This window comes from Protomyctophum parallelum (assembly GCF_964188405.1).
Source record: "Protomyctophum parallelum genome assembly, chromosome: 21".
Taxonomy (NCBI): domain Eukaryota; kingdom Metazoa; phylum Chordata; class Actinopteri; order Myctophiformes; family Myctophidae; genus Protomyctophum; species Protomyctophum parallelum.
Window position 1 is genome coordinate 30132447 of NC_139713.1, and position 12365 is coordinate 30144811.

Sequence of the window (12365 nt, forward strand, 5' to 3'; positions counted from 1 at the left end):
TAAATTTCCAACATGATATTGACTCGTAATATATAGTATGTGGCTTTTAGCCAGTAACTTTTAGGGGGCTTTCATACCTTCACTTGGATGGGGATATAGAGAATAAATACTACAGTTAGATTACTAGGTTACTAGGAGCATTGTTGATATTCTGGGACATACCTAGGCCTACACTATATTGTGAAGAAGTTGTAAGAACTTGCATTTGCCAGGAAAATTCATCAGGTCATGTATTTTCCTCTGTAACTGCCAACCCCGTCCTATCACTAAACCTCCCTCTTTCGAAACCACCGTTTATGTTCATGTTTTTTGCCTTCAGCAAAGATTTTCCTCTCGTAGCAATTTATCTTGATTGGAATTATGCCACAATTGGCAAGAAAGTTTGGAAGACCTGTATACTTCTAAAGAATTACGTTTTAATTCATTGTCAAGATTGGCAGCCCTGATTAAATCAACAAACATACTGCAAGTCTGCCTTGAGCAATATATCAGCTGTCATTAAGCCTGATGTATACTTACTTACCGAAAAATTTCTGATATACAAGCTCACGAGTCACATTTGCAATGCGTTATGAATTTGTATATCGGCTATTTTCAGTGAGCGACACTGTCATACGATGGAGCATAAATGAAGCATTAGGGGCCCAAGGAGACAAAGAGCTGATGAATTGAATTAATCTCTCCTCTCGTGATGGATGGGCCTGTTCACAGGGGGTGGGAAAATGGGAGCATTGTTCATCTGTCACTCTGATTGCCACGTCCCTCTTTGATTTGTGCTCGGGTTCTGAAGGCCACAAGTGGTCAAAAGACCTCCCTCTTCTCCCTCTGTCTTTTCCAAGAATTTTCAGTCCGTCTATAGCTTGCATTCCCATAACCCCCAATGACAACAACCAAATGTTGATCAATCCTTCGCATAGTATAGACCAGGAGGAGTATAACCATTTGCACAGTTTGTTTTGATTAATTAAAGTGTTTAATTGTGATATGATCAAATATAGAAATCAGACAGTCTACATTTCCAGAGAGAGAGAGAGGGAGAGGGGGAGAGAGAGAATTCAGATGCAGGGATAAAACATACCCCCAGCGGTGATGGAAAATGAGTGACCAAAAGGAGTGATATCAAAATCAAAGGCATGAATCCCAGCAAAAATAACCCTAAATATTTGTCACACAATATTTCTACACCTTGTGTTACATCTTTCATTGCATGTATTTACAATTGAATGTAGTGTCAGTAAGTGTGAATTCTCAAGTGCCATGTATAAAAGGGAAGCTATTTGAATGGTGCAGAAAGCAATATTGTATTTGAATACAGTATTATAGTCAGTTTAGGAGAAAATTGGTTTTGGAGAAAGTGAGTTATTCTCTTTACACATGGAAACTTGTGTTCCTTGCACCAAAAATGAGTAGCTGCATAAAACAAATTGTAACGAAACAGAATTGTATTTTTAAAAAGTAATTATATCTACAATAAAATGTCTATGACGTAAATGGAGCATTCTCTAATAATGAGTAAAACAGACCTGAGCTTTGAACGAACTCAAGTGGATTTAGCTGGTAGATCTACTATTTTGAGCATGGGATGCCAACTTCATATTTTCTTGGTTCTGAGTAGAGAGGGACGGAGTGCCATTCAGAATAGCGGGCTTCAGAATGCCGGTGTAACCTGAGTAGAGTACTACAAGGAAAATTCCCTTCATCAAATGTAATGACTAATGCACAACTCCCTACAAATTGATGCTACCCAAATCGCTCCGGATACAATCTTTGCTTTTTAGTCTCATGGCTTTCAGTGCATCGGTGTACGGTTCATTTTTATTGTATTCAGTGCAACAGTTTATGAAAGCTTATTCCTTTCAAGAAAATAGCAGATCTGCAATCTTACAACACAACACAGATCTATTTTTGGCGTGCACCGCGTCATACAAAGAAGTATAAACCTATGCCTCATTTACTGTGTCTTCTTATGGAACAGTGAGCCCAGCACAATAAACGGAACACTAAATATGAGACCATAATATCTGGCCAGAAGTTTGGTTTGTGCTGAATATCTCTGACAGGACCATTAGTGGCCCATTGTCTCCCGGTTCCTGGCCTCCCTCAGCTCATGGAATCGATTCCATGCTAATTCTTTCCTGACTTGTTCAATGTAACAATGCTAATTTGATTCGTAGGTTTCTCTCTTCAAATGGGTGAACAATTATCTTTTACTCTAACTCTGTGCTGCCAAGGGAATCAGCATTTCTATCAGATGTATCAGTCTTGACTGTATTCTGGACATAATGTGCAGAGGGAAGGGGGCTTTCCACTGACTGAATTTTGTTAAATGTAGACATCTATTTTATTTTATGTTTAAACGGGCATAGATGTCTATCATTGCCAGAGTTTACTCACTTGTTAATTAGTAGATCCTACCACCCTCTGTATCTCTGCCGAAAGTAACTATCAATTGATTTCTTAGCAATTATTCTATCAATAATGTTTTTCAACAATCGAATAATCGAGAAGCAGGTTTAAAATAATATTTTGTAATTTTACTTTGTCGCACAACAGTGTTCCCTTGGCTTAGGAAGATAGAGGGGCTGATCAATTATTATAGGTTTTTCATCTTTTATACCCCCCCAACTCTGAATATGTGCCTGTCTCTCTCACGCACGCCCGAATGCATGCACACGCAGTCACGCACATGACAGCAGCAAGGTCACTTGCGGTGACAAGTTCAGTGCATAGTGCCGTATTATGCTGATATGGATCACTTTGCCCCTCAACCAGGGAAAATGGAGGCTGAATAGTGGACACAATACAATTTCCAATTTAGGCATTTAGCAAACACTCTTAATCCTGGTGTGTGTGTGTGTGTGTGTGTGTGTGTGTGTGTGTGTGTGTGTGTGTGTGTGTGTGTGTGTGAGAATACAGTACATTGAGCACAGCTCGATGTACAGGGGCACTTGTATAATGTATAGGCACTTGCACTGTACTGTGTTCTGTTGTTTATTAATGATTGTGAATATACTAAACCACAGGTTCTCAAACGGGTGTCCATGGACCCACCAGGGATTCTTAAGGGGGTTCCAGCGTTAGGAACTGAATGAACCCTTAACAGGTCTCTAACTCTGACAGAGTACAAATGGGTCCATTTGGTTCCATTTGGACACAGTTAAATTATCACTATTTTACAGTGTCAATTGGGGAACCAGAGATTTTTTTATTTATTATTTGTGGCCTGAATGCATATGAGCATATCAGAATCACTGCACTAGACCACTACTGGATGGATATATTTACATGGTATTACATTCACGAATGCACTGCTATATATTACTGATTATGCTGCATGGATGGATACTGGATACCGAGTACTGTACACATTTGAGGGCAGATTATAAATTCTGAATAGTTGTATTGACTGTACACTGTGTTTGATAGTTTCATGTATCCACTTTTATGATACATAGATCATAAATCATCAGTTGTAACTTGTAACTGCCGCTATAATAACTGAATTTCCCTCTGCTGGGAAATATTGCCATACAGTCTTTGTTATCACAATCTCAGTTTATAAATCACAAATTTAAATCGTTCTTTCATGATACACACATTACTGATTACAATGTAGGCATTTAGCAGACGCTCTTAATCCAGAACAATTACAACAGTAACAGTAAGCAAGAAAAAAAACATGGTAATACATCAAATACATAAAAAGAGTCATCATGAATCATACGTAACAGTCATTACAGTCATACAATATCTGGAGTTGTTTGTGTTGCTTGCTGCACATGTTCTTTACTCTCTTTCTCCATTGCTGTCTTTGTCTAAATATATACACTTGACTTTTATTCTCCACTTCTTGACCTGCACTTAGCAAGAACACAAGCACACGCACACACACACACACACACACACACACACACACACACACACACACACACACACACACACACACACACACACACACACACACACACACACACAGAGCACAGCACAGACAGCCCTTTTTATAAAAAATTGTAGATGGGTCACATTAGGGGCAATAATTGAGGTGTTTTACGCTTTCCGGTCGATTTATTGAGGTCAACTAAAGGCTACATTTTGGGGAAACTGGGAAGGCTGTTTAGATTAGAGTGATTTTCTCTGGCAGCATGGATACATCAAATCACAAAAGCAATAGTGAGGGTGGTGAAAGTTAAAACACAAGAACAAAGGTTTGTCATTGATCATTCACCAAAGTAGGTTTCTGTATCTGACCTGACATGATAAAACAAAGCAAATATGAATGGTCAGTCAACACAGCAAAATCCAGTGTTAAAGATTTTACTGTGTTGGCTACTCTGGTTACCGTACTTCATTTGCACAGTAGACTAAAAAGACAATTTCAACGCAAAGAAATGGAAAGGTTAAAATAAACACTACAGTAGACACATTTATCCATGTTGCAAGCATACAGCCATTTTCTGCAGCTGGGCTACACTGCTCAAAGACTTCAGTGTATACAAGATGAAAATGGATTGCATTATTAACTATCCTGCAACATATGCTACATGAAGGACCTAAATATAGACAAAGTGCTACTGGTAATAATTCAGATACATGCGGATCGATACATGTTAGCCTAATACATGTCCTTAGAGGTTACTAGAAAATAACTGAAGGGGAACAAGTCAATACATGGTTTTCTGTTGATAGTTTAATTACCATACAAGTACAACCATTTCCATTAAGGAGAAAGCGTAACCCAGTGGCTTTCAGCAGTGAAGTGACAGTGTTGATTCTTGATTTGACCATGAACAGTGTGATAGAAGCTGTGTGCTCTGTATGCTGGCAGTGCTCTCGCTTTGTGAAATGAGTTAGCTGAACATGAAAACTGAGCAGACCATCAGCCATACATTATGTATGAAGAGCTGGGAGGCTTCTGCTGAATTCTGTTCAGGTGGCACCAGAGGGTGCAGCCAACTGGAAATGCCGCCTGGTCACTTAAGGCGCACTATAACCGTATCGTATCTATGCTAGTTGTGCGGTGTCGAGCATTGGAAACATCAGACCTACAAGCTCACAGTGATTTGTGGTGTGACGCATTGTGAGCTTGTAGATCGGCTATTTTTGGTGCGCAACACCGCCTGCAACAAAGTTGTGTATATCTTATCTGTGATAATCTTTCTACAGTACATGAAAGCGCCTCACTCAATGCAGGCTATATGATTGTACCTCCTGGTTTGAAATAGCTGCTTGGACTGTTCATGTATGTTCATATGATGGAATGCAATTCAAACCATATTTTCAGTGTCCAATATAGTGTTGCTGCTGTGAAGAAGAAAAGAAAACATACATATACAACATTCAGACAAAACAATTACTTTCTCTATGAATTCATAGAGAAAACATGTTTGGCTCAACAAGCACACCCATCTACATTTCTTTTTTAAGTCTGGCTGACCTTTATACAATAAACGGGACTTAATTTTCACATTTGGGTTCAGAATTTTAAAGACCTCCACCTAGCCTGGGGAGACAGATTGTGGCCTGCTGCCTGTCTAACAAGGATTAAAGGGAAAAATATGGAGTTGTCTAATCTTAGTCAATATTTAAAGGCTTGGAGTGAACTCAGCCCTCCCAAGTAAGTAGCACATTATACATGTACTGTCCACACTGTACTGGTATGGGCCTTAATGGATGTCATGATGAGTATAATGTTGCTTTAGTGAAACGGAAGATGTAGAACACAATGGAGTTCCCACATTAAGCTTATTAAGTAAATAAATAAATACAATTATTTAATTTGCAATCTCTAACCTCAAGAGTCTACCTCATTTAGCCACTTAGCCACGGTTTTACTTCTAAATTGAACAAAACGCTAGTTTTGTGGATTAAATAAATTTTAATGCATGGCCCCCAGACCCCCACGAAATGACGCAAACTACTTAATATTCATCAAAACCGGACCAGAACTCTCACCACGGGACTCGGGCAATCAACTAATATATTTGCAACCACTATATTAATGGCAAGTATTTCCTACAGCTTTAAGTCCAAAAATCTGAACTAACCCTAAACCCTTTAAGGATATAGTTTTGGAGATGGTATTTACAAAGGTCTTCAAAATATGCATGTTGTATGTATTCTATGAAGTGTATCACCTGTAGCTTGTGTCTGTATGTTGTAGCAACTTCGTAATAATATACAGTAACATATATAGTCTTACAATGTAACAGGATAAACTCGGAGCACAGTGCTCTTTATGTAAGTGGATCAGTGATTTTCACAGCTCGTCATAATCTCTGATAACGTCTGATTTGTGTTATGAGATCAGATCTCATCTCTAATCATCTCTTGCCATTCTAGTCATGTTAAGACATCTGTTTATCATGAATTCAATGAAGAAAGATTATGAATACCATGATAAATGACAGCTTCTTCACAGCACCTCAGCGGATCATGCCATTGCCAAGGCACATATGAGCATGCTTTACCAACAACATACACGCACGCACACACACACTTTCATCTACTTACCATGTTAAAACCATCCAAACATGTGGTTGACTGTAAAATCCATAACACTTTAACAAAAGCCCTCTCTAAATCACAGAAGGAGTAATTCTATTTTATATCATTAAATTGTGTTTCAGAAACCAGAGACAAAGCTAGAAAGCACATAAAATCACGTAAGGCAGACCAACCATATGCTGTAAAATAATGCCAGATCATGATTACTTATATTGGGCACAATGGACTCATACCAAGGGGAAAGAGGACCTTGGCTGGTTGACTACATTATTTACTAACACAGAAACATGCATCACGCTAATTAGTAGCGGTGCCACAGTGCAAAGATGCAACAGCTCTAGGCTCACAAAAGGAGGACAGGCAAAACAAATGATCAAGATGTAGGGTATAGCCTATCATCTTGGACTGTCGAGTGGGTTTTAAGTTTGAAGCATCTTTGTGGCTATATTGGCATGCCCTAATTTGATGGAAACTAAATGCACACAATTATTTGTAAAAAGGATTTTGTAAAACATATTGGTATTGTAATGGCAAGAACAAAATGGGTCTTGTTTTTACTGGAGGGAGGTGAGCGGGAATATTTTTAGAGACAAAATTGGTTCGATATTTCAGGGAGATGGACTATAGGTTTTTAGAGAAGGAAAACGCAGGAAGAGTTATTTTTGGTGCCGTGCTCCTCAAAGGACTGAGTTTTTCTTGTTTTGGAAGAGATCGTGCACGCCATCATGCCTCCATTAGACTGTTCCAACAGGGATTAAAAGAGCAAATAGACTGATGATCTGAATCAAATAAATAATGATAGAACGAATATATAATAGGGCTAGAGACTATACATTTAAAGAATCCTATGGAAAGAAATATTCTAATAATGGCATGGCTTTGTGCAATCAAACAATTTCAGACACTAATGATCAGTTGCTAGCTAATTGCCTTAAACCTCCCTGCATATAATAACCTCTTAAAATGTCATGTCAATTTCTTACGTCTTACTGTAGTGAGTCTTAGTGAGACTTGTATTTCTTCATCCTTTTACATTGGGCTACACTGATATGCATATGCCTTCACATCACCAATGTTGTGTAAAGAGAGCTGTGTGCTGTGATTGGCGTAGTGGTTCTCTGTGTTCTCGACGGTGTGAGCAGAGCTGTGATTGGTCTACTTATGTGGGGAAAGGGATACGGACAAACCCTGTTCTAGATGGCTGGCCCCTTCGGCGCAACGCCATCAAATAATTAACTTTGTGCCGTTTGGCACTTGCCAAAAATGGTCGTTGCAGGACATCATAAATATGGCTTTGGACGGCAGTTGGAATACAGAATATGAGAACTGAAAGACAAACAAGTAGACAGAAATGAAAAACAACACAGATAAGCAGTTGGATACATAGTCTGTCAAAAATACTGTATACATTAGCATATGAAAGACAGTTTACAGTACAGGCACACATACAAGTATAAACAATCGTGTATTGATAGACTGGCTGAGAGATTGGCAGACCATCAAACTGATAAGAGAAATAGGTAGGCATGTAATATGAGAGATATACAGGCAAGCACTGAGAACAAACACACAGACAAATAGAGTGGGAGACATACAGCACGCAGGTGGGCAGGCAGACCGACCCACAGAAGAAGCATCCCCAATACACATGGATAGACAGGCAGGGGAAAGACAGACAGAGAGAGAGCATGACAAATAGACAATAGCCCAAGTGCCAACCCACTGCTGCACTATGCAGGTCTTCCTATGATATGACAAAACAATGAGTCGACGACAGTCTGAGAAAAGCCAGAAACCTGTAGCCTCTCTGGTGTTTTAGTAGAGTGTGTGTCTCTCTCTCTCTCTTCCCCCTCTCTCTCTACAGTCTACCCCCCCCCCCCCCCCCCCCCCCTCCCCTCTCTCTCTCTAGCTCTGGTTAGCCCAGCTATAATTTTCCTGGGTGGAATGATGGATGAGGCGGTGTCAGCCCGTGTTCATTATAATGCAGACCATCTATTCTTCTCAGCCAGACGCCCTGCGCTCCAGGAAATGCCAGAGAGGTATTGCAGCCATGAGGAGAGGAGAAGCTCTGCTATACTGTGTGTTAACTCACTACACAGTGATCCATCAATCACTAATGAAGATAGCGCAAGGCTACTGTTCCCAAAAGTCTGTCTCCCAAAATAAATACATTCCTCTGGGCATGAATGATAAACACCTATCAATGTCTCTGAACATGTAGCTGTGATCTTCTCAATAATGCTTATCATATCCTAGACCTAGTTAATTAACACAGGCGGATAATTTAATAAAGGCATTTGAAACCCACAATAAATCAAATTACTTCCTCCTACACTATTAAATGAAGGTTTATAGTATATAGTTTATACTAATTTCAGTTTTTATACTGTGCCACGTACACAAGACAGACTTGTGCATCTTTGAAGAAAGGTCTTTTAAAATGCTCAAAGCTTTATGAAAGTCTTGTCTCTAAAAGTTAAACTATTCAAGTAAAATACAATACAGGATTGTTGCTCTTTGCAATAAAGCTACTTTTTTAATATTTTTGGAACATCTCGGGACTTTACTGGAGCAGTGAAATCCTTAGTTAGAAAGTAAGGAACTGTTAATTTTAAACTCCTTGTGTAAAATGGTACATTTCTACACCGTCATGCATTACCATTTACCTCCAAATGTTTTTATTTTTTTATTTCATGTTTGTCATATGTGCCTCAAATATGACACAAACATTAAATGCGATTGACAATGAAGGGAACATTTACGTCATATGTAGACAAGGAAATCTGCTAACCAATCACAAATTCAGTTCATGAGATGATGATGATGTACGATGATAAGAGCGTCCCTCACTTCACACAGGTGTGATTATTTTTTATATTACTCCCGAGTTACACAGTAATCGGTATACAATATCTCTATAGTCAAGTGATCAAGATGGATCTGTTCGGATATGTCACCTCGGATACTTACATGTGACCTCACCAGTACGACACGAGTAAACTAGCCTGCGGGATAAAGGGCACTGCAGCCTTCGAGAGTCCAGTTGAAATCCATTGTCTGCCGCAGGTCCAGTTGTCAGAGGCTAAACTCTTATTATCTTCAGGACTGTCCAGACTCTTTCGACTAAGGTTCTAGAATCTCAAGCTCAATTGGCTCTTCAAATGTTGTGTTCAATGTTTCACACCGGCAGATGTGGAGGGATGCAGGGGAAATGTTTTTCCATGGCCTCTAGGGAGTGCGCATACATAAGTTGTATATTGATCGATGCAGTTATAGGTAAAAACAGGAATTGGCCTTTTATAGCACCACCGTGAGGCTGATTTTGGAAAGAAATTAGTGGCATGTCGTCCTCGGCCTAGTGGAAATGTGTGTGTATAATTTCATGGAAATTGGACACTGTGTTTGTGATTTGTGGCATTTTGTTCGAAGCAGACCAATCATGTGAGCTTTGGAAGCCAATCTTAGCCAATCAGGATGGAAGATGGGAAATTGTTCATATCCGTGTTGATCGCATTTCCTCAACATCACCTGACTATGGAGATAGTGTATACCGAATTGTGTGAGGGATAAAATGTGTACGAGTTATCTACAGAAATGTGTTTTTCCTAAATCGGCCTCATGGTGGCGCTATAACAGGCCGTGTTTGCACAGTTTAGCATGGAAGGACGGACGGAAAGACGGACACACGGACGGAGTGCAAAACATACTCTCTCCCCATGCCTTCGGCCTGGTGGAGACAATAATAATTAATAACAATAATAATGATAAACTGTATTTATATCCTATAGCACTTTTTAAAAACAAGTTTACAAAGTGCATACAAACCACAACAAAACACAGCGTGAGAAAAACACAGTGCTATAAGCTGCCAATTAGAATAACAATGATATAATAAGCCAATCATTTAACAATAAAACCTATTATATTATAGGTATTAAAGATCAATTCTGACTATCTCAGGAAGAAGCTTTTTTGCACGATAACAATAATGGCTAATAATGTTTTTGTTCCACTCAATCGATCACCTCAATAGCCCGTTGCAACTTGCAATACGGTCACCTGGTTAGTCAAAAAAGGGTGGTTCCCCACTGTTCTATAAAGTACTATCCTACTATCTAAATTACTGTATATGAATTGAGGCTGAATGTTGCACCCACCCACACAACCACACAATCACATAAATACGGTACTGTCACCCAATCCAAACAACGTTTTAACCATTTATCTCACACACACGCACATGCATGCATACATGCACGCAATATGTTCACCCCCCATAGGACACGTGCACACGCAGACACACTCCAACCCTAACAAGCATAAACAGATACGTAGTCTAGACAAAGGCATTAGCTTTAATCATTACAGTAATGCATCTTTCTCTTCTCATATAGATCAAACCAACTAAATCCCAGTGAGGGGGAATGTGTGGCATATTGGAATAGATTTATTTAAGTGGATAGTACTTCAGTCTATCAACTCTGTTGCATTTAACCACATACCTGTAAGTGTACAAAATAAAATCATGAGTTGGTGTACAATTTGACCAAATGTTTATACATATTTACCGAAACAGGGTTACTGACATAATGAATAGCACTATGAATAACAGCTTGAAACTGGTCCTAGGATATGTCTGTAATGTACAGTATATCTCCAAATACAGTGGGTGAGTCATGAGATTGACTAGTGCTTAGAACTGTTATTAGTGTTTTAACGCTTTTGCTCTTATGGGGGAGCATAGGTCATTTATGAAGTTTATGAAGTTTTTGAGTGGTGCAACCACTCCAAGGAACAGCAATGTCCGTGTTCACCCAACTATGTGACTGTGAGCACGAGTATGATAATTAGTACCAGTAGGGGGGAAGGGTGGAAGAGGGGAGTTGCACCACTCAGTTCACACGGGTGTGATTTTTTTCATAACAAAGAGCAAACCAACAACCACAGCATTGCAAAGAAAATCCTACCCTAGCCAAAAGGATGCCAGCAGACAGCGAAGATGCCAGGAGAGCGCTGCACCAGGTTTGGAGAGACAGGTGCCAGCAAATCCATGAGATGCTGGTAGGTTGCTCATCTTCACATTATATTTGTATTTGGAAATGCCATATGAATATGTCTGTGTCTATACAACTGAATTGATATAAGTAGGAACGATACAAGTATTTAGCAGGTTGCAGCATGAACAAGTTTACAGTAAAATTAAAACTCCTAGAAGTTTTGACGAGAAAGCGCTGAGCTAGTAGAATAAGTAGATAATATTAAGACCTGCCGTTCTGAATTGACATTTGATTTAATTTGATGTGATTTTGGCCAAAATAATTGTAACGCTTATTTAAATTATTATGCAATTACGCATATTATCCCATTTTAGGCGGGAACCCCTTTTGGTGTTAGCATTACGTTATGCTTTAGCTATTTAAAAATAGCAGATCTGCTATGACCTTGTAGATCTGCTATTTTTGAAAAATCGAAGAACGACTGACAGAAACATAGCTTTTTCAGAAAACTGTCATGATGTAGAAGACATGTTTAGAATCTGATCTCAGGTCAGAATGGGTGGTCCTGCAAACATGTATGGATCTGTCTTTATGACATAGTCCATATAGGCAGGATTCAAAACAGTTGTCAAGGAAAAATAGATTTCATCAACACAAGTCAGTGTAGTAGTAAAAATCACACCCGTATGTGAGTAAGTGAGGGGCGCTCTTATCATCCTACATAACCACAATCCGGCCAATCACTTTTGGAGTCCTCAATTTTCCTATCCTCACTTTTTATCCTCAATTATGGGGCTCAGCCAATCAAATCATCGCTATGGGGTACACGTGTATACGCGCACACACAAAACTGGGCATAGCGCC